General features: G+C 44.9%; 1 non-coding gene across 1 annotated transcript; it reads right to left on the bottom strand.

Moving 5' to 3' along the window:
- Positions 1-14,131: 14,131 nt before the first annotated feature.
- LOC112310899 (small Cajal body-specific RNA 20) lies at positions 14,132-14,262 on the bottom strand. Its single transcript, XR_002975409.1, has one exon. It is a non-coding gene; the product is annotated as a small Cajal body-specific RNA 20 (non-coding RNA).
- Positions 14,263-19,215: the final 4,953 nt, after the last annotated feature.

Here is a 19,215-nt window from a genome sequence, read left to right as displayed (position 1 = left end):
CCAGCAAGGTCACAAAGAGGCTCTTCTCACCTTTCTCCCCTTCCTCCACCAGCCCAGGAATGCATATTACGCTCCTTTCCCAGCTCAGAAGCTGCCTGTGACACCTTTAAATGTATCTGGTCATCCCCAATATCCTTGAGAGAAGCCCAGAAACTGCTGCAGAGCACTAACAGGGGAACTTTTGATCTAATGCTGCTCAAAGCCAGTGAAAGGAGATGGTCTCCTGAGCAGTGTTCCAGAAGAATCAGTCACTGGAAAGAAGCCGTTATGCCTTTGCTTCACTCCTGCTGTCTTCTTTGTGTGAAACTGCCAAGGTAGAAAATAAAGTGAGTTCAGGAGAGTGAAGTGGCCAGGCCCACTTTTTAAAAAGCATTGGATCCTTGTTTCTGAGTAATTGTTAGCAATGTGAGGCTCTTTTAGTGGAGTTTTATGTTAAAAGCGATTAATTGTGGACACCACAGTCTTAGGAAGCGATTGCAATGACAAGAGAAGGTGCGATGGTGACATCAGACTTTCCGCTCTGACGGGAGTTAATCAAAGATCAATGATCTCAGTGCTTCTACATTCCCAGTGTGAAAGGGAGGCTCTGTTTTCTCGGGAAAGCATACACTCTTAGCCACGGTGTCTGCTAGTTTTTACTCTTTTCTCTCCCGACCTTTCTGACCTGTGGGTGTCCAGTGTCCCCAAAGGGGGGGGGGGTATCTCTGTGTGATTTCAGGCTTCCGCAGAGAGGAAGGTGTTGTTACTACCCAGAGACCCCAGGCCTTGTTGGGAATGGGGGAAATTCGAGATCATTCCCACGTGTGCTCATTTTCATTCTCACCAGGTGACTGTGAACCCAAAATTTCTTATTTCCTAGTGTTGACCACTTTCCTTCTCCTTTAAACATGAGGTTTCTCAAGGCTGTAACTACCCTCAGAATGACAGGGGCTATACAAATAAACTCGAGGACACCATCAGGCCCAGTCGCGATCCCTTCTCTGATCTGGCCGCAGCTGAAAGGACCACATTCAGCCTTCCCAACCTGAGACTCAAAGCAAGGGAATACTCAGCACAAATCCCTCAGGTAACCTGCACACCCACTCTGACACACACTAACAGAGAACATTCTTTGCTCATGCTCAGGCTGCCTGAAAGCGGTGGGGGTGGGGGAAGTGCATATATTTCCTGTAAGTGGATGGTGTCTTTGTCATATACACTACTTTGTTAAATGTCTCTACTTCTTTCTGGTGCCACACGTATTAAGGCCGAGTGGTCGTGTGGGGCATAAGAAATATGCAAAGCAGTGCTATGTATGATAATTTACCCTTTAGCCTAGGTTTGCAAAGAGAGATGGCTTCTAAAATGAATGCCCTAAATGAACCAATGACCCCAAAGAAGTTCTTTCTTTCTTCTGTTTAAACTTATTTATTCATTTTTACAGAGAGGGGGAGGGAGGGAGAGAAACATTGATGTGTGAGAGCTACATCAATCAGTTGCGTCTCGTGCGCCCCCAACCTGGGACTTGGCCCGAAACCCAGGCATGTCCCCTGTCTGGGAATCGAACTGGCGACCCTTCGGTTCACAGGCCGGCCCTCAATCCACTGAGCCACACCAGCCAGGGCAGAAATTTTTTCTTAATGTCCACTTCAAATATCCCAAAAGCATAGATCACAAATTAATTGTGCTTATATGAGGAAATAACTTCAATTCGCAAAATACCTTTAGAAACTGGCAACTGACAAATACATTGACCTTAGCCAGGTTGCCTTTTTAAATGTTAATTTTGCCTGAAAAATTAACGAAGCACAATCTTGTAAGGAGTTCAGTAGATTCAGCATAGTATTAGTAGTCTAGTAGTTCTGGATGTAGCCTCGCCTTCTAGCGTTTTTCACAATAAAGAACACATGTCAGTGAACTTTCAGATATTAAGGTTGAAGGTCAAATTAAGTAGAAAGAAGGTATGAACTACGTGTTTGGGGGAAACTTTAAAAGAAAGTTTTAGGTTTGTGTAAGCTGGATCTTAATTCAGACACACATAATATAATTAGAACACTGGAGATCTCACTTGGAAGTGCCCGACAATCAAAATTCCAAGCAACTATGTTATCTGCCAAGTGCTTGGAACAAAAGGCAATGGGAAAGGAAGGGGCCAGAGACAAGTCTTTATTGGGCAATACAAGATGCGGTCCCTCGAAATAGATGTGAAAAGTGACTTTTTTAAATAAAGAGAAGAGTTCCTATGAATGAATTAAAAACAGGGGAGTGAAGTCCTGAGTTGTTTTAAAAAGGAACAGAAATACATTTGCCTGGACTCTGATCAGGGGGTGTGGTGCTGACCATTGGGCACACTCTGAGCACACATATGGAAGTACTGTTTTGCCACACGGTCGGTCGTTTGGTGCTGGTGTGACACCTCCAGGAAATGTTGGAGTCCTGGAAGTGAAATAATGAAGATAAAATAGAGCCCGTCACTGGACTTCCTGATTGATAAATTCATCTTGGCCTCGTGCTACTTCCCATAGCCCAGGGCATAGGCCCGGGGTTCTGAAAAACTCGAGTGGACGCCTCGCAGTCAGTTGCTGTGATAGCATAACCTTCAACCTAAGAATGCTGCACACCATAACTTTTGTTTCCCATTTAAGACTTGCCTTACGCTCCCTCCTCTCAGTAAGCCAAGGCAGTAGGGTGTTCAAGTGAGAGCGAATCTTTGCCTCAGCGGCCACCTCCTCTTAGCAGACACACACGTTATTTTCTTTTGTGGAACTCTCACACAAGATCACCTTCTTTTGGCAAGTGAGGCAACTGTGGAGTGGCCTGGTAGTACAAGGGTGAAAATCACAGAGAACCAGTGTCACTATTTTATGCTGCTCTTCCTAGCGGAGTTCCTCTTTTTCTTCTGGAGAACGCTGTGGTTAAAGGAAGAAACGAGTGGAAAAGTCTCTCTGTACTGTGGGACTTTTGTGGGTATCCAGTTCATTCCCTTCATATCACAGATGAGGGAACACAAGCCCGGGGCCGCAGTGGGTTGGCCTACAAGAGAGAGCATGCAGATTTTTTTCCAAAGAAGGCCAGCCTCTAGGTGGCCATGTTCTCCTCTGGCCCAGAGTCACCTGGGTATGGGCACTGGGCACCCAGGTTCAGCTCTGCAACACTTACCACCTCCATCCTGCAGAGAACTCTTTCTTTCAATGGGGTGTTAACTCCAGTTTTCTCACTCAGCCTCAGCACCAAGCCACTGCCCTGCCCCATCCCCCAGGCATTCAGCATCCTGGTGTTCACTCTTCCTCAGCAAACATCAGAGCCTTGGGAGAGTGATGCAGTTTGTACTCAGCCCACGAAACGCTCAGTGTGAGTTCGCTACATTTCCTCCCATCTACTTGCAAAGCCAAGCCTGCCACCTGACAGCACAGCTCAGGAACAACAACCTGCTCTGCACATGTGACGAATTAACTTTTGTAGGAAACCAGGCTGATGGCTTGGGAACCTTCATTATGCCAGTAGGAATGCAAAAGCCTGTCTGGAAGCGCATCCTTTTGTTTTTCACAAACGAAGGGGCACAAGTGATTTAAAAGGCGGCGTCCAGGCACAGGGGGCATGGTGATATTCAGGCACAGGTAGCATAATGGTAGACCTGGCTCCCCGCAAATCTCAGCCCCCAGACAAAACGGGGTCCTGTATGAACACTGCAGAGCTGGAACATGATTTTCTCTTTCAGGCCCAAGAATCTTGGTTTGGGGTGGGGGTGGGGGTGGAGGCAAGCAGAGTCCAAGGAAGAGTCTCTGTCCCATTCCGTTTGAACATTGTAGAAAAAGGAGTGAAGCAAAAGATATCTTGAAACCTGAAGTGGAAAAAGAACTTGCGGAGACCTAGGAGAAGAAAGAAATCCATGTCAATGGCTGCGCACACAGCTTTTGTCCCCACAAAACTAGGTATAGGTATGGGGATATGGGTGGTAAACTGGATTGGGAGGTAGACAGTGGGAGGCGGGCTTTATAAAGCAAGATACAGAGAAAGGAAAAATTGAGGTTCATATGCAAACAAGTCCTTAACATCTTCCACAGATCCCATCACAGGGTCAAGCAACAGAGCTGTCTTTTTCTCTGGCCTGCCTTCCGTTTAACTCCAATGGTCACTTTAAGGGTTTTCACCAGGATCGAAATACTCACAAGGAAGGAGGGAATGTTAAGACAGGGAGTGGGTCTCAAAATGTGATTGTTTCTGGCCTAGTCCCTAGTCCCAACACCCCAAGAAATATCCGGATTTCACCTCATCATTCTCAACAGAAGAAATTTGCAAGGACACCACATGAGTTTCATAGACCCACCCAGTCCGATCAAAACCTCTACTCCAGCAGGCGTTCAGAGAGAAATACCGCAGGGTGCTAAATTAGTCCTTGCATGTTCTGTTTAACTGAGGATTCGCTTTAGCCCCTTGCAATGTTTCTGGGTAAAATTAAACAGATTAAAATTTGGGGCACTGATGAGGGATTTTTGTGTGTGTTTTCTTCTACCTGTACCATTTAAATGAATTCCCCTTTCTCCTCATTGTGTCCTTTCTTATTTAGTTTTTATCCTCACCTGAGGACTTCTTTTTTTCATTGCTTTTAGAGAGAGAGGAAGGGAGAGATATAAATATTGATACGATAGCGTAGCATCAATTGGTTGCCTCCCACATGTGCCCACACCGGGGATCGGCACCTTACTTGGCATCATATGCATCTGGACCGGTGGTCGAACCCGCAACCTGACCGGGAATCAAACCCACAACCTTCTGGTTATGGGGACGATTCTCCACCCAACTGAGCCCCACCGGCCAGGTACACTGTGTCCTTTTTTGTTTGATTCATTTATGCTTCTGTTTATTCTCTCTTAGAGTTTGAGGCCATATATAAACATGTCATATGCATACAGTGCAATAAGAAAAAAAGTTAACTGTGGATTAAGCTGTCCGGTTTTAAAAGAGAAAGTGATCCTTTCCCTGGGTGAACGGTAAGCAGTCTGTAAACACAGTATTGTCAGAATCTAGAAGTCTTGCACTTTAAAAAGCAAGACAAGAGCAGACCATAAATACGGTCAGAATTTCTGCAGGTTGGAATCCAAAGTTTTTAAGCTGCCCGTCTAAGCCGAAATCTAAGACCATTTTGCCCTTTTTCTCCTTCGCCCCAAATGTCATATATACCCAATATCGCCTTACTGTCTTTGCAATTTTCATGCTAATGTGAATCCCCCATGCCCATGCATCAAAAGTTTGATTTTCTCCTGTTAATTTGTTTGATTACTGACCCAGCCTAGAAGAACTTAGAAGCTGGGATAAAAAGCACTAAAATTTTTTACCCCCCTCAAGGGTAAAATTGCATATTTTTTCTTTAAATCGTGCCTGAGCTATTTAACCATTATGTCTAGGAGACTTGAATCACTGTCGTCCCTGGCTCCGCATGGTGAAGCGTAAACTGGATTCCACCCTTAACTGTGTCTTTACTTGCGGCCCCCTGGCCTCAAGCCTCTAAGGGCTGCTCTCTGCAGCCAAATTCTCTGGGCAAGAATCTTTCAGAGGAAAACCTTACATACATTCCTTATCCTCACTAGCATTGGAAAAAAGTTACTTGCTTTTATTCCACTTGATGGCAAAAGAAAATGCAATGTGGTAATTACCACTGATTTTCACATGTTTCATGTTCTGGTTCAAGCCTCATCTGTTGTTAAGAAATGATTAATTGGATTTTTATCACATTGCATGGTTGGGAGTCACTTTTAAACGCATGGAAGCACAAGTGTATAGGTGTATGCATGTGTATGGGTGAATTTAGTATCTATGTATATTGTTGGGGCCAAAAATAAATTCTTGGGACAGGGAGGGAGTCTAACAAAGAGACTTTCTCAGATCCTCCTTGTCTGCCACACTTAATTCACTCATGCTAACGTGAATATACTAAGGCTCCCTTCCTGAAGCAGGGTTTTCTTTCTTTAAAAAAAAAAAAAAATTTAATCCTCAACCGAGGACATTTTTTCATTGGGGGTGGGAGGGAGGGAGAGAGAGACAGAGACAGAGAGACAGAGAGAGAGACAGAGACAGCAATTGGTTGCATTCTTGTACGTGCCCCAAACCGGGGATAGAACCCTCAACCTGGGCGTGGGCCCTGGCCGGCCAGGGCTGAAGTGGGGTTTTCTATCGAGTCTTTTGATTCTTTTTTAAAAAGCTTAAAGTCACCAATATCCCCAAAGGCATATATTGGAGTGGCCAACTCTGGCTTCCCTCAATATGTATGAGTATTTTGTGGTTTCTCAATTAGATTGCAAACACCTTGCAGTTTACATGTTTCTTATCCCCCACCCCCAAAGCAATGCAATGTACACAACAGGCATTCAATAAGGACTTTCTGGTTGGTTAGCAAATATAGATGAAGGGCGATGGCCTTGACCAAGGCCAATGTGCCTGGGGACTTTAACTGGCTGAGCATGTTCAGGGTTGGCTCCGTCCTCTTATTTTCATCCCAGCCCATCTGGCAGTCCTGAGTGACAAACTCTGAGGTAGCAAACATCTTCCCAGAAAGGGTCTGGCATTTACTTAGTGGTCTTAGATGTGGGCTGAGAAACAGATCAGCAACATGCTCTCCTCTCTGTCTGAAACTCTGCCTGTAGAGTTTCTCTGGAAATCTTCCCTGAGTTGCAAAAACTCTTCGATCCTGTTTCTTTCTCCTTTACGGTTATCCTTTTCCTCCCTCTCATTTGTGTGTGTGCATGTGTATGTGTGGCGAATTGTATGATTCAGTGTTCATGCACTGTAAACAAGGGCCAAGTATAACCAAGTCATGTAGAGAAAGAAAACACATGAGTTAAAATGACATGCGAGTATATTCTGGAACAAGTCAAATAGCACAGCAATAATATGAGAGTTCAAAGATGGTAGAAATTGCATTCAATACAAGCCTGGAAACATACATGGAAGAGGTGGACGTTAAGAGGAATCTTGAAGTAGGGGTGAGAGTTCTTACTGGCCTTCCCCAAATAAATACTTCCCCCTAGATAACAAAGTTAACACATTCTCATCGTGACTCCTGTAGAAAGTATGAAGGAGTCAAAAATAAAATGAATTATACTCAGCTATAACCTTGTCTAACTAACATCCAAGGGTGATAATGAAAACTATTTTCTGTTTGTTATCCTGTAATTTCTTTTACAAGTACTTTATTCCACGCACCATCTGATATTCTATATCTATGTGATCTAACATTTCATCACAAACATTTCCTACATTTTAAAACATCTTTTTTAAGCCTTGATTAAATGGTTGTATGATACTGTACCAATGTGTGAGGTTTTGTTCTATGCCACCAGGCAATCCTCCAATTCTCAGTGGTTGCTTGTAACAGAACAAACGACGGTTTGGCTGCCTGCTTCAACAAAAGCCCATCTCGTGAGGTAGGTGATGGTGCAATAGGAAAGAGGTTTTATTCAAGTGCCGTGCGACCTGGAAGAATGGTGGACTCCCGTCTCAAAGACCACCCCTCCTTCCTGCTCAAGCTTGCAGTTCTTGTAGGGATAGGGAGGAGAGAGCTTTCTTCTATCCAATTATCTTGCTAGCTTTTGGCACTTCCAGGTCCAATCCCTTCACCCTTCTAGCCTTTGGTGCCACTCACTGTAAGAACTTCTCCCTGCCACCATCTTGGCCAATGGGGGAGATTCCCCAGCACCCCAACTGGCTGTCTACTGTAACATGCTGACTGACTGAGTGTCCCAACATTTGACTAAATTCTGACACTATCAAGTGTCAGATCCCACGGGTTAGAGCATCAGTTTCACATGACTGCCCCCCTCACTTCAGATGCCAATCACGAGTCCAGATTATTACCTGTCCTTCTGACCAACTGGCTATACATGGAAGTTCCCACAATGCCCTCTTCAAATTTGATTAATTTGCTAGAGGGGCTCACAGAATTCAGAGGAACATTTACTTACATTTACCCACTTATTGTAAAGGGCACGGATAAACAACAAAATCAACACATGCATAGGGTAAATTATGTGGGAAGGGGTAGGTTTTGTTGCTGTCTCTGGGTGTGCATATCTCCCCACACCTCCATGTGTTTGCCATCCTGGAAGCTCAACAAGTCTTCTTGTTCAAGAGGGTTTCTAAAACTGATGAATTAATTTGTTATTGCAGTAACATTGGTTAATAACATTATATAAATTTCAGGTATACCAGAATTCGATATCTGTACACTCCACTGTGTGCTCACCACCAAAAGTCTTGTTTCCATCTGTTACCACATATTTGACCTCCCCTTACCCATATCACCCTCCCCATCCCCCTTCTCCTCTGGCAACCGCATTCTGTTGTCTATACCTATGAGTTTGTTTTTGTTTTGTTAGTTCGTTTGCAACTTTTTTTGTTTTATATTCCACATATGAGTGAAATTATACGGTTTGTGTCCTGTTCCATCTGACTTCTTTCACTTAGCATAATACTTCAAGGTCCATCCATGTTGTGGCAAATGGCCATGTTTCAGCTTTTTATGGCTGAGTAATATTCCATTATATATGTTCCATGTCTTCTTCAATCATCCATCCACCAACAGGTCGCTTTAGAGCTTCATCTGCAGTGTCCCCACTGCCCCTTCCCAGGGAGCCTGCAAGTTCCAACCCTCTAATCACTTGGTCTTTCTGGTAACCAGCCCAATCCTGAGGCCATCTAGGAGTACCACCCCAAGTTGTCTCCATAGCATAAACTCAAAAAGGGCTCCTAATGAATGACAAAAGACACTCATATTGTTATGTGAGAAACTCCCAGAAACTAGGTTCTTCTTGCCAGCGCATTAAAGAATTGCAGGCCAGCGAGCCTACTAGCATGCAAGCAAAGTTTATTAATGCTAAGTTCTAATAGGAAAGCACAAGCAAGGGTGGCTAGAGCAAGGGTGGCCAGAGGCCGGGTGGCCAGCAGAGAAGTGGCCAGGAGCCCCACCCCCCACCCTGCCCCAGGCTGAGGCCAGCTGGCCAGGGATCCCCCGTGTGACGAGAGAGCCACCGGGCCAAGAGAAGAGGCCGAGAGACAGAGTCCTTTATTTGGTGGGGAGGGGTGGGGGTGAATAAGTTACATTTTGAGTGGCGGGTAAAGGCGGAGCCACCTTTCTGGGGGAAACGTGACTATCCAAACGTAGGTATGGGTGAGGGGTCTCTTAGCCCGAATCTTTATCTTGCTCCAGACTCTATTTGTTCACGTTGCATACGTGACAGGAGGCAGGCAGTTGACCAAAGTTGTTTTAGGGGCTTTTTCTTTGGGCACTGTGGACCCCCTCCCCGCCCCCCCTCCCAGGCCTTGGGACGAAGACACAGTCTGAAGGTTTTCCTGTTTCCAGCTAGTGGAGATGATACACACAGACGTTCAAGGGCCCCCACCTCCTGCACTACCATAGTTTACTTGTTGTTCGGGACACCTGGCAGCCTTATCGGACCAGGCTCAGGATTTCTGGGTCAACGTGTGAGCTTTTGCTTTTAGCCTCCTGCACTAAGTCCTTGGTTAGATTGTAATGGTGAGGGCCCTGCCTTTCCCCCCGCCCCCCTCTGGCTGCTCATTGCACCGTGACAATATCACTCAGGAAACTGTAAAGGTTTGAAGAGCTTTGTGCCAGGAACCAGGGACAAAGAACAAATCTACTTTTTATTATGCCACGACTGTTATTTTTTCATTCTTTTCCTCATTCAAACCATATTTTTTGTCAACCATAACCATCACTGTATTTCAGGGTCAAGCACAGTGCCTGGCATTTATTAGGTACTCAATAAATATTTGTTGTTTTCTCTTTTTTTTAAGGATATTTTATTGATTATGATAATACAGTTGTCCCATTTTTTTCTCCCCTTTATCCCCCTCCGCCCTGCACCCCCCTCCCACCAGCATTTTCCCTCCTTAGTTCATGTCTGTGGGTCATACATATAAGTTCTTTGGCTTCTCCATTTCCTATACTATTCTTAACGTCCCCTGTCTATTTTCTACCTGCCATTTATGCTTCTTATTCCCTGTACCTTTTCCCCCTCTCTCCCCCTCCCTCTCCCCACTGATAGCCCTCCGTGTGATCTCCATTTCTGTGATTCTGTTCCTTTCCAGATGTCTGCTTAGTTTGTTTTGGTTCTTGATTTTTATGTTCAGTGGTTGATAGTTGTGAGTTTGTTGTCATTTTACTGTTCATAGTTTGGGTCTGCTTCTTTTTCTTAGATGAGTCCCTCTAACATTTCATATAATAAGGGCTTGGTGATGATGCACTCCTTTAACTTGACCCTATCTGGGAAGCATTCTATTTGTTGAATGAATGAATTGATGGCCCACACTGCTAGTCAGGTACCATAATTCAGTTGGCCGTTTTCTCCAAAGCTGAACATTTAATATTTTTTCGCTATTTGTATAACCAGTTTGTCTTCGTGCATAAATCCCCGGTGGAAAGAATTTGGACGGAGTTGAAGGTGGAAGAGAGAGTTTAGGCAAATCACTTAAAACGAAGATGACACAGCAGGATAAAAAATATGGGAAAGCAAATACATCAGTTTGGCGAGAGATGAGGTAGCGGATAAGTTATATAAAGATTAGCCAGGGCTAATGGTTACAGTTCCCCAAATTTGTACACCAGTTAACAAATCATGGAGTACCTTCATGAACTCCATGTCACAAAATTTTTTTTAATTTTTATTTTATTGCTGTTCAAGTACAGTTGTCTGCATTTATTCCCCATAACTCCCCCCACCCCAGCCATCCCCACCTCTCTCCCCTGATCCCACCCCCCTTGGTTTTGTCCATGTGTCCTTTATAGCTGTTCCTGGAAACACTTCCCCCTGTTCCCCCATTATCCCCTCCCACCTCCCCTCTGGTTACCGTCACTTTGTTCTTAATTTCAATGTCTCTGGTTATATTTTGCTTACTTCTTTGTTTTGTTGATTAGGTCTCACTTATAGGTGAGATCATTGGTATTTGTCTTTCACCGCCTGGCTTATTTCACCTAGCGTAATGCTCTCCAGTTCCATCCACACTGTCGCAAAAGGGTAGGAGCCCCTCCTTTCTTTCTGCTGCATAGTATTCCGTCGTGTAAATGTACCATAGTTTTTTGATCCACTCACTTACTGGTGGGCACTTAGGTTGCTTCCAGCACTTGGCTATTGTAAATTGTGCTGCTGTGAACATTGTCCATACTACCCAAATTGCAATTGATAGATTCAATGCAATCCCTATGAAAGTAGCAGTGATGGGTTTCACAGATATAGAACGAACATTTCAAAAATTCATATGGGACCATAAAGGACCCCGAATAGCCACAGCAGTTTTGAGAGAGAAGGACAAAGTAGGAGGGATCACAATACCTGACATCAAACTGTATTATAAGGCCACTGTAATCAAAACAGCCTGGTACTGGCATAAGAACAGACACATGTCACATAATTTTTATAATGGCATCATCTGCACTTTACAGATGAGAATACTGTGAATCACAGAGTTCGAGTGACCAGGGACACACAGTCAGTAAATAGTGGTTATGGAATTGGGTTTGAATAATATGCTTAAATTTGGGGGGTTAGATTGAGCACAATGGATAGTAATTAGAAGGTCTAATTCGCTATTATTGTTGTTATAACTTTTGATTTAGAAGTACAGCGGTAGTCAGGACGTTAATTTGTTCTGGAACTCGTGAGGAGTGTCGAGACCGAGGAGTACAGAATGATGAAGCATTTTCTGTAGCAGGGCAGCGTCACGACTCATACAAATTCTAGCAAGTGTGACGAGTCCCGAGCAAGCACTGAGTGGTGAAACATTTTTTTCTTGTCAAAACATGATGAGTACAGGGTTTGATGAATTCTGAAGCCGACAAGTACCAAGGTATGACTGTAGCTTATGACTTACAAGAAGTTGGTAAATAGTACATAGGGATCCTGCATGCCATTCATGTAGCTTCCCCCAGTGGTAACATCATATGTAACCATTGTATATTGTCAAAACCAGAAAACTTTGGCATTGGTACAATACTATTAGCTTAGAGTTTCTCAACCTGGGCACTGATGACATTTTGGAAGGGATCATTCTTTATCGCAGGGGACTCTGCTGTGCATTGTAGGATTTTTTTTTTTTTTTTTTTTTTTTTTTTTTTTAGTGTCCTTGGTCTCTGCTCACTATATAGTAGTGGGGTACCCCATTGTGACAACGAGAATTATCTTGTGATGGAGTGAATGAGAATTAATGAAGAGCAAAGTGTCAAGGATGATTCCAGGGGTTCTGGCTTAAAACAGAAGATAACACCACTTACTGAGAGGAACATGTGAAGGCTCAAGTGTCGGGCACAAAGAATAACTTTGACCGTGGATGTTGTGACTTTGGGAAGCCAGTGGGCCTTCTAGATGCTATAAGAGAGATAAGCACTGTAGACATTATACAGAAGCTTGTTCTTTGTATAATTTGAACTAATGCTAAATGCTCTTGGCACTCACAGGTGGAAGTTCAATTTCTAGGACACCAAAAAAATTCGCAGGAAGTAACTCACCACTTAGTATCCTCACCACTTAGCTCAATAGCTAGCTGTTGGTACACAGCGGGGGAGAGCTTTGTAATCCGGTTTCTCAAGCATTGGGCAACAATTATGTGAATGTTGATGCAAACTAATATGAAGAAAGCATCCAGACGATGAATTCAAAATGCTTGTGCACCTGTTAAAAATTTATTCTTGAGAAACTGACATCACATATGCTTGGGTGGACACATGGAACTATTTTTTCATTTCTAGTGAAAATAATTGGAAACGAGTGAAGTAGAGTTCTATTTATATTTTTGGTGACGTTGGCGTAGTGGTGTTTAGGAAGGGTAGGGTGGGGTGGAAATAAGGATCTTAATTCATTTTTGCTGTGTCCTTATTTACCCGAAGAGGAAAGATCTGGGCATTATTCCTCCTATAGCAATGATATGGAAGCAGGGTTCTCCTAAGGAGTCATCAGAGCAATGAGCTAAGGTGTATGAATGGTTAGTCATAGGCAGGATTAAATACAAGTTTAAGAATTAAAAAGATATGTCCCCTGGTATATTCCAAGTCCCACATATGTTCAGCTGTAAACATCTGATGATGTTCCCAACTCTAGAAGGGTTCTCCAGTGATAGGAGGGGGCCTGCTCTAGGCTGAGGCATAGTAGGGTGGGGTGGAGCTTCTGGAGTCACTGGGAGTGTGCAGCAGTGCTCTCTGAAGCATGCCTTGTCACGCCTGTCAGAACTAATGGGAGGGGTCAGCCTGGATGGATGAGGATGGATTTTTTAACTGAAGGGGAGCAAAATTTGCCACCCCCAATTATGCTACTTTGGCATATTGACTATTTTGAATTTAAGTTACTATACTTAAGTTACAGTATAAGAACGACACTCTGACCCTCCTCTGACCCCTGAAAGCAGAAAATAAATTTCCCATGTGAAAGGCATCATCCCTGCACCAGGAAGTCATCCTTATCAACAGAGATAGGGAACTTAGGGCTGAGAACTTTAGAACTTTTGTAAAAAGACTGTTTTATCAGCTAAGGAAGAAGCCACGTCAATATAGAAAACTTTCCAGAGGTAAAGTGCCCTGGTCAGATGGCACAACTCACATTGTGTGGACACCGAGCTGTCCCACTGGATGGAGCTAACTGCTTAGAAGCTGGGCTTGCACTTGTGGCAGGTGTACTGGGTGACAGTTCTGACTTCCTTGCCTGACACCTGTGACACTCCTCCAGCACCCACTCATGGGTCTTCCTTACCACCCCGTGCCTCGCAGTCCTGTAAGGAGCCCTGTGTAGGACACAACTGTGGGCTGGTGGGTGGAGCTGTCTGGTTGGCACCCAAGCTAATGCAGGCAGGGAAAAATGGTAAGGTTCTTCTGAGTTTGCTGGCCTCAGACTCCCCTTTTACAATAGAAGTCCCCACTTCTGGACACTCCCCTTCAAGCGTAGGCATCTTTGTGATAAGTGACCACTTATTTGGATTGGCATACATCCTGCCTATGGGGCAGACACAGGACCAAGTTACTTTAGGAGCAACCTAGACCAGATCAGCTCACAAGAGCCTGGAAGTATCCAAGGAAAGCCAGAGGCCTTATGGCCAGTGTGACCACTTACAGCTGTAGCCTGGCATAAATCAAACAGGGGTTCCGGGCAACTACAAATATCTGAGGTAGGAAAAGAAGGCTGCCCAGCTCAAGGCAGCCCCAATAATAATCCTTAAAGCTGACTCTGGCCTCCAGCTCTGGCTCAGAAGAAAAGGAACCCTCAACAGCTCCAGGACAGAGAGGCCCTCTCCTGCAGTTGTTTTTAAGTGTTTGGTAAACCAGTGTAGAGTGGCAGCCCTAAATGTTGATTTTGTGGAATACTCAGAGACGTCAGCCTGAAAACATTGATAACGTGGTTGGTTGTGCAGCATGGTGGGGTGCAACGGAGAGGTGCAACTCTTGACATGTGTCTAAAAAAGGAAATAAACTAAGACAATTTCAGAGTTCTACCAACCTAAGAAAGGCGTTAAGTGTTAGGCAAGATTAATACAGAATCAACTGTGTGCCCTGGGGATACCACACACAGCGAAATTTCAGAAACTATCGAATGCATTAGTGAATACTGTTGAGGAATTTCCGATCCCTAAGAGATCTTTTCTTCCTCTTTGTGAAGAGATGGGTCATGCGGAACTTGTTGGCAGTGGGAGGTGGCTCGTAGTTCAGGCTGGATGCTCACCTGGGGTAATTTGAAATACTTCTTCATTTCCTCAGCAGTGATGACTGACTTATGGGTCAATGGATCAAGAGGTGACTTTCTGAGACCATACACAAACCTAAGTTGCATCAAAGAATAATTTGGGGTGAAATGGAGGAGAAAAGTAAAGGAGGAAAAATCGGGATGGGCTTATTAGCTTTGCTGCCCACAGTGTGTGTGAGTGCAGTGACAGAATCTGGCTGCAGACCTTCTGCTGGGGAGCTGCCTGGAAAGCAGCCCAACCAGGCAGGCCACTGAGTGCCAAGGGCAGGGATCACGGTCATGGCTGACCGGGGCTTGGGAGGACCAGGGCTCTGCTAACCTCGGGCAAATGCAGCTCAGAGGAAAAGGAACAATTCAGTTTTGGTGACTTGCTCCCCCCCTTCCAAGGGTTTGTATAGTGCTGCCTCAATCGGGTTCTAAAGGGAAAAATCAGCCACAGAAACAAACAAAATGTTCTCATAGACTTCCAAATTCTACAGAATGAGCTACACCAAGAAAGTCTTAATATATGCTTTCCCCCCTCTCTTTTGCAAATACCCTGTCTTTTAAAACCAGAATTGTGAATAGGGGTCTAATATTGGTCCGTATGACAACCCACTGTGGCTTCTGGCTGTTTAGGGAGGTTGGAACACTGGTACATTTGAATCTCCCCCAGATGAGCTCTATTACACTGGCCTTCTTCAGACTACAAGATAAGGAATAGTAGGTTTACAGTTGTTGGTATCAAAGACATGCAGGTTACGACGATTACAATAGCTCTATTAACTCAGAAGATGTCACAATGCAACTGTAAACCTATTTTTCTCCACCCTGTGTACACTCATGCGCAGGAAGGATTCTAAATCCTAAAATCAGTGAGCAAAAATAAGGAGGCAGGCAGGGAGAGGAGGCCTACAATGTCAGTTTGTAGATTAGAAACTTTCTAATGGACTAAATAAAATGTAAATCCCATGACTAGGAGGCCGAATGGAATATGAGGTTTAATTGACTTTGTTTTAATAGTTGCTGGGCACTTGGAGAAAAGTCCTTTGTATGGCCCCACCTCCACATTGTTTTTGGTTTTTTAAATTAATTAACTTTTGTTGAGGTATAATTGACATATAACATATTAATTTCAGGTGTACTTTATGATTTATACGTGTGCGAGTGTATGAGGTCTGTACAGATAAAGCCCAGCCATTGCTAATATGAGAATGGTTTGTGCAACTTAGATATAACCTGGCAGCCAAGGATAGTAGACTGGAATGTGCCTGCGTGAACCATGACAACTTCACTGTACTAGTCAGTGGGGGTGATAGACGCCATTGAGTGAGCATGTGTACTGTGTGGCTGTCTCATTCAAAATGATGGAGCAAGTAGAGCAACAAATCTGCATCGAATTTTGCATTAAGCTTGAACATTCCTGCATGGAAACTATTCGGATGATTCAGAAGGCCACATATATGGGCAACTGCTGATTGGCAGCTTCATCACAACAATGTGCCCGCACATGCATCATGTCTTGTGCAGAGTTTTTTGGCGAAACATCAAATCACCCAGGTGACCCAACCCCATACAGCTCAGATTGGGTGCCCTGTGACTTCTGGCTTTTCCCAAAATTAAAATCACCTTTGAAAGGGAAGAGATTTCAGACCATTGGTGAGAATCAGGAAAATATGATGGGGCAGCTGATGGCGACTGGGAGAACTGTGTGAGGTCCCCAGGTGCCCATGTTGAAGGGGACTGAGGCGTCACTGTCCTATGTACAATGTTTCTTGTATCTTCTTCAATGAATGTCTCTTTTTTTTTAATAAACAGAACACTTTTTTTGTAAGATTTTATTTATTTATTTTTAGAGAGAGGGGAAGGGAAGGAGAAAGAGAGGGAGAGAAACATCAATGTGAGGTTCCCTCTCGCGCGCCCCCTACTGGGGACCTGGCCCACAACCCAGGCATGTGACCTGACTGGGAATCGAACCAGTGACCCTTTGGTTCACAGCCCACGCTCAATCCACTGAGCTGCACCAGCCAGGGCAATGTCTCTATTTCTCATATTACTTGGCTGGATACCTTCTGGACAGACTATTTTTATATATATATAAATGATCGCCACAGTAAGTCTAGTTACAGTCACCATATAGTTCCAGAAGTTTTTCTTGCAATGAGAACTTTTAAAGTTTATTCTCTTACAAGATGGCCACATAGGTAAATGTGGTACATGCTTCCTCCCACCACCACATCATAACTACAACTACAGAACCACCATCACTCAGAACCACCTGAAATCTGGCTGAATTTAAGTCCTACAACTAGGGAACTGAAGGAGCCACATTGAGACTAGTAGGAGGGGTGGAAGCATGGAACAGCCAGTCCCACACCCACATGTGGCAGATAAAAATCAGGAGGGATAGCTCAGCTTCAGAGGACCCCCTGAGGAGCCAGGTGTCCGGGCCCCACACCAGGTCTCCTAGGCCAGGGCTCCAGAGCCAGGAAGAAAAGTCCCCATAACTTCTGGGTATAAAAAGCCAGTGGGGATTGAGGCTGAGGGAGACAGGGATGTTCTGGAGTCCCAGGGAGTTCCTCTTAAAGGGACCCTACACTGACTTACCCGGACTCACTCCCTCGGAGCTCCAGCACTGAAGCAGCAGTTTGAAAGGCACCAGAGACATATGGGGAAGAATTGAATTGTCCTACATTGGGACGAGAGCTAGGAGGCAGCTTTCTCCCAGAAGTGTCAACCGAGGTCATCTTTCCTTTGATGAGCCCTCCCCCCACAAAGCCTGCAGGCGGGCGCCATATCTGAGACTCCATCCATGAACCTGGCTCACACTGTTTGCCAATACCCTAGTCATTCCCTGAGGTCCCATCTCACCCAGCTTTCGGACCCAGCCAAGCAGTTTCCAGTGGCTTTTCCACGAGAATGGCCTGTGTTGGCTCATGCTTCGGATTTTCCTGAAACCTCTCAAACAAGCAGCACCTGACCTCAGCATGCTCTGTACCTCTTGCTAGGTGGCCGCAGCCCCAGCACTAACAGCAGTCAGCCTTGGTTTGCAGCTTGGCTTCACCTGGGCACCTCCAAGCCCAGCACAAGTAGCAGCCATCTGCAGATCGCTCTGTAACTCACACCAGGTCGCCTCGAGCAGAACATAGGTGGCAGTTGACCTTGGCCTGTACCTCCTGGGAGGCTCCAGAGCCAGTGCATCTGGTGGACAGCTCCAGACCACGTTGAAGCGCCACCACCCAGCCACCTCCACAGATGACACAGTCAAATGGCAGACTCAGCGGACACCAGAGCCCCACGTAAGTTAAGTACTGCTCCGGGGGTGGGCCGTTACAGCTGAGCCTCCACAGTGGTTGGTGGTCACAGCCAGTCCTTGCAGCTTGCCAGCCTCAGGGCAAACCCCTCCCATTGACCTGCAAACAACAATCAAGGCTTGACTACAAGAGGAGGGTGTGCTCAGCCTACATGGAAGGTGCTACCTGGCGTGCCCAGCTTGGGTGATAGGGGAGATTGTGCCATTGGACCCTGCACGATACATGCTATATTAGGCCACTCTACCAAGCCTGGGAGACATAGCAGCTCTATCTAATACAGAGAAACAAACACAGAGAGGCTGCCAAAATGAGGAGACAAGGAAACATGGCCCAAATGAAAGGACAGAACAAAATGCCAGGAAAGAGCTAAACAAAATGGAGGCAAGCAGTCTACTAGATGTAGAGTTTAAAACACTGGTTATAGGGTGCGCAATCAACTCAGTGAGAACCTCAACAGCATAAAAAAGGACCAGTCAGAAACGACAGGTACATTAACTGAAATGAAGAGTAATTTGCAAGGGTGTACAACCTGTGGCCCGCAGGCTGCATGCAGGTCAGGACGGCTGTGAATGCGGCCCAACACAAAATCGTAAATTTACTTAAAGCATTATGAGATTTTTTTGTGATTACAGGTTGCAATGTATTTAATGTGTGGCCTAAGAGAACTCTTCCTCTTCCAGTGTGGCCCAGAGATGCCGAAAGGTTGGGCACCCCTGAATTTTACAGGAAATCAACAGAGTAGATGAAGTTGAGAATCAAATCAGCAATTTGGATTGTAAGGAAGCAAAAAACACCCAATCAGAACAGTAAAAAGGAAAAAAAGAACCCCGAAAATGAATATAGTACAAGGAGCTTCTGGGACAACCAACATTCGCATCATGGGGGTGCCAGGAGAAGAGAGAGCGCAAGGAATTGAAAACCTATTTGAAGAAACTGTGACAAAAAACTTCCCTAACATGGTGAAGGAAATAGACATACAAGTACAGGAGGCACACAGAATCTCAAACAAGATAAACCCAAAGAGGCCCACGCCAAGACACATCATAATTGCAATGCCAAAGGCTAAAGACAAGGAGAGAATCTTAAAAGCAGCAAGAGAAAATCAGTTACCTACAGGAGAGCTCCCGTAAGACTGTCGGCTGATTTCCCAGCAGAAACTTTGCAGCCGGAAGGGATTGGCAAGAATCCAAAGTGATGAAAAGCAAGGA

This window comes from Desmodus rotundus, chromosome X (assembly GCF_022682495.2).
Source record: "Desmodus rotundus isolate HL8 chromosome X, HLdesRot8A.1, whole genome shotgun sequence".
Lineage (NCBI taxonomy): Eukaryota > Metazoa > Chordata > Mammalia > Chiroptera > Phyllostomidae > Desmodus > Desmodus rotundus.
Note: the sequence above shows the minus strand (reverse complement) of the source record. Positions and strands in the feature narration are given on the sequence as shown.